This window comes from Protomyctophum parallelum, assembly GCF_964188405.1.
Source record: "Protomyctophum parallelum genome assembly, chromosome: 8".
NCBI lineage: Eukaryota > Metazoa > Chordata > Actinopteri > Myctophiformes > Myctophidae > Protomyctophum > Protomyctophum parallelum.
Genome location: NC_139703.1, coordinates 5073299 through 5077657, shown reverse-complemented (window position 1 = coordinate 5077657; position 4359 = coordinate 5073299). Strand labels below are relative to the sequence as shown.

The following is a 4359-nucleotide window of genomic DNA, read 5'->3' as shown; positions in this document are numbered from 1 at the left end:
AAAAATATGTGTGTGACATTTCTTTTTTAAAAGAATGTTTTATCATAGGAAAACTATGGTGGAGAGATTTGTTTAACCCATGTTATGCTTAGCTGTGATTGGACCATAGCAGTTTGGGGATGGGCTTAGCTAAAGGGCTATGTATTCCTGGGCACTATACTCTCCCTCTGTCTACCTGGGGAGAGCCCCGAACTGAGCCCATGTTTCCTAGACGTAGCGCGTGGAGGGAACACGTTATTTCAACCAGTTCCTTTCACCTCAGGCACCCCCCCCCCCCCCCCGCACCCCCAAAATAAATAAAAAACACAAAGATGTTTGATCTAAGGTTACAATTAGAAAAAAAGATTGTGGTTAGGATTGGGCATTTTTCCTTTTTTTTAACTAAACTTAGCCATCCTAATATGCGATTGTCCTAAGTGTATGTCAGTGTGTGTGTGTGTGTGTGTGTGTGTGTGTGTGTGTGTGTGTGTGTGTGTGTGTGTGTGCGCGCGTGTGTGTGTGTGCATGCATGCGCTCATATTCACAATTTCCTGAAACCCAACAGGGAATTATCAGTTTGCCAAACCCAAGAGCTGGAACATTGAGATCTGCTATTCTGCAATAAAAGAAAACAGTTTTCATCAGCATTCCATTCCAACACATGGGAAAGGCTGACAGCTGCTTGCTGATAGTAGTCAGGGATCGCTCATTGTTTATTCACCATTACTCAAATAAGAATCATGGAATATAAGAGACACAGGAAGTGCCGGTCTGGAAAGAAAGTGGTCATCATGATGATGCAGGACTACAATAGTCTCTAGAATGGCATACTGATTTGTACCAGAAACCATCTGTTTCTGCTTTATTACTTAACGTGCAGTGGTGGAACAATAACTTTTTTGCTTAGCAATAGGCCTACCAGAGTTCTGTTTTAAAAATGTGTTGGCATCAAAATTGAAAGTACTCATTATGCAGAATGTGCCATTTCACCACATTCTGGGGGTTGTAACATTGCCAGTTGCCACTAAAGTTTTAGTAAATGTTACAGTTACTTTACACCACTGCTTAATGATACAGAAATACAGAATATTCTACTGATTCTCAACCTTTTCTTGATCAGGGCCCATTTGAACTTCTCGAAAGCGTAAAAAAACCCCAAAAAGCAATTTGTAGGCATTACATTTAGTTTGACTTGGTTCCACAGATACATGTGAAAATAGCCTACAGAACTACAAGCTCACAACGCCTCACTCTGCAAGGCCTTTGTGAGCATGTAGATCGGCTATTTGCATAATGTTTGCCTCTTACATAATATTTGGCCAATTAAAAAGGTATTTGGTATTAAAAAGGTCTTAAAAGTCATTGAATTGTAACTATAAAAGTGCAGATACCCTGTATACACTTATACTGCATGTTGGTTTGTTTGCTGTTGAGTGAGAAAATACATTGCACATTAAGCGAATCATCTGGACCCCTTAAAATAGTGGGAATCACTATATCACTTATCACTAAACCCACTTGCGATACCCGCATGGCCTGTCAATGGGCCCCCAGCCCACAGGTTGAAAACTACGGTTCTAGATTATGCTGATGTGGTAGTCAGCCATGTGTTAGTGTTTTACCAACGTGTTGAGTGACTGTCAACATTTTAGAGCTTTGAATCGTCAGAACCCTTCACATTCACTCTAATGTCAAACACATCTGCTTTTAGTTCATGTGGAATAGTATTTCGTTTCCCAAACAATGGGTCACGGGCCCCATTTTGGATTGTGGACCAGTTGTTATGGCCCGCAAGTCGCAACTAAATACACTTTTTCAATTGTTTCTTTCCAACATTTTTCTTTCTTTCATTCAAAACTATTTCAAATGATTTTGATGGAGACAAAAGAACATTTTTCTGGGGGAAACACATTTAAATATTTTTCATTTACTTTGTTAATAATAAGTTACTGTTACACAATATATTATCATTATATAGTTATATTGTCATTATGGTTTACATTATTATTGGTAGTAGTAGTAGTTTGACTCTTCCATCAATGCCAATTAGCACAGCTAACGACTATCTTGTGTAGCTGCTACATATTGACGCTGTCGTGTGGGATGTTCAAAACGGTTAAATATTTATATACCATCAGCCTGTGTATATATATATATATAGATTTTTTTAAATAATGTAAAATAGGCTGCTAATTTCACTGATTTTGTGTAAGTAGTAGGTTATTCATTAAGAAAAACAACATAGAACCTCATATTAATAATATTATGGATAGGCCTATGAGGCAGTGACCCAAAACTTCTCATGACAAAGTATAAGTCACTGGTGCCATCTTGAGGACATGTGGCGAACTGCACGGTGATAACAAAACACTGGCCAAGATTAAAGGGACACTTCACCCTTTTTGCTAAATAATATATGTTAATGAGTGACGTTTAGAAGATTTAGAACACTTTCCTGGGGCCTTTTTGTGTGTACTATGTGGTTTTAGAGATATTAGATTTTAGCAGTGTCCATGATGTCAGACACTGGGCTCACTTCCTTTCTGGACTACAATTCCCATAATGCTTTGGTGCACTGCTCCTCCTTCTGGATAGGGGGAGGGCTGTCTTACTGTCTTACAACATGTAGTCCAGGAAGGAAGTGAGTGTGTCAGCTCCATACAGTATTATGGAAATCTAAGGGTGGTAGCGGGGACATTCTCTTGAGTGTACATTTTTTGCAAAAAGGGTGAAGTGTCCCTTTAATCACAAGTATACTGTGTTATAGTTTCTCCTCATTTGCTTAGACACAATTCCTGGAACTCACCATTTTCTCAAATCTGTCTGTCTGTCTGCTCCACACGTCCCAGACTCTTCTCCCTCCTGGCTCCTAAACTGTGGATTGAACGCCCCATTGCAGTCAGAACTGTGGACTCACTCCAATGTTCCAGTTCAAATCTCATGCCGATCCAATCAGATGAAGCTCTGGGGAAATGACCGGAACAGGAACCAGAATATGCCACCTTCTGGAAAACTACATAAGAACAGACAGAGGCTAGTTTGATCTTCTTCTTGTAGGTCGCTCTGGATAAGACCATCTTCTAAATGCCTACCTACATTTTCTGTCTGTCACTCACTACATGCTGTCAACACAATACTGAAATTACTGAGGTTTTGGTCTGGCGGCCAAAAAAGGTTATATTTCTAAATTAATATTTTAATGATTGGCATATAGCCATATATATTATTAGTATGGATTAGATGATACATCTCGGGAAATGGCTGTTAGCAGTCATCTATCTTCACTTGCAAAGTACAACAATTAATATATTATATGTGCCGTGCAATGGGCTATGAAACAATATGCTACGCCTGTACGATCAAGTCTCACTCCAACAAAACAAGACACTCAATGTCTGCTGGTGTATTCAACATTTATTTTCATTTCATTTTAAAAACGGTTTTAAGGACAATATAAATACATTTCACCCAGCACACAACACTGGTTATCCACAGCAGCAGAACGCACACACATACTCTGTCACGCACACATGCACACACACACACACACACCCACACCCACGCACACACACACCCAGCCCCTGATTAAGATGTTTAAAGGTGCAACATCCACCCACCCAACCAACCAACCATCTGCAAAAACAACAACAGTATCAAACTGTTTCATACTGCCATCAGAATCAATGTCCAAATTGAATTAAATTAAACCACGAAAACTAAACAAAGAATCCTTGACCATGACAAGCAGCACAGCTGTCCACCTGTAAAAGGTAGGCTTTGGCAAATATGAGTCTTGCGAGCCAGACTGTTGACTCCAGCAATATTCAAATGCTTCCCAGACCACCGATTACTGATGTTTTGACTGATATTCATATATTGTGTCAAATCAATTCTAATGACTTTGAAAAACGTGCATTTGATTAGTTAAAAAAATAAGAATAAAAATAAAATAAAAATTGAGGAAAACGTTTTGAAAATATTCAAATATATGACGGCCATGCCAGATTGAAAGTAGTTCAAAATAGGCACACATGGGCAGTATTCATTTTGACAGCGAATTCAGATTTAGTAGTCTTAGATTTAGTCCTATTTAGTATTTAGTCATCTAAATATCAAAATCTTAGTATTTTAGTCTTACGTCTTAGGGGCCGTGCACTTCACACCTAAGAGACAGCTGTCTCCTCGGTGTCTCCTGTGTCTCAGCTGTCTCCTCGGTGTCTCCTGTGTCTCAGCTGTCTCCTCGGTGTCTCAGCTGTCTCCTCTGTGTCTCCGGTGTCTCAGCTGTCTCCTCGGTGTCTCAGCTGTCTCTTCGGTGTCTCCGGTGTCTCAGCTGTCTCCTCGGTGTCTCAGCTGTCTCTTCGGTGTCTCCGGTGTCTCAGC

At 39.8% G+C, this 4359-nt stretch overlaps 1 protein-coding gene across 1 annotated transcript in view; it reads right to left on the bottom strand.

Annotated features, from left to right (window-relative positions):
• The window catches only part of LOC310862744 (cysteine desulfurase-like), a 333633-nt gene that overhangs the window by 201029 nt on the left and 128245 nt on the right, over positions 1 to 4359 (bottom strand). The gene's annotated exons all lie outside the window — the stretch shown is intronic.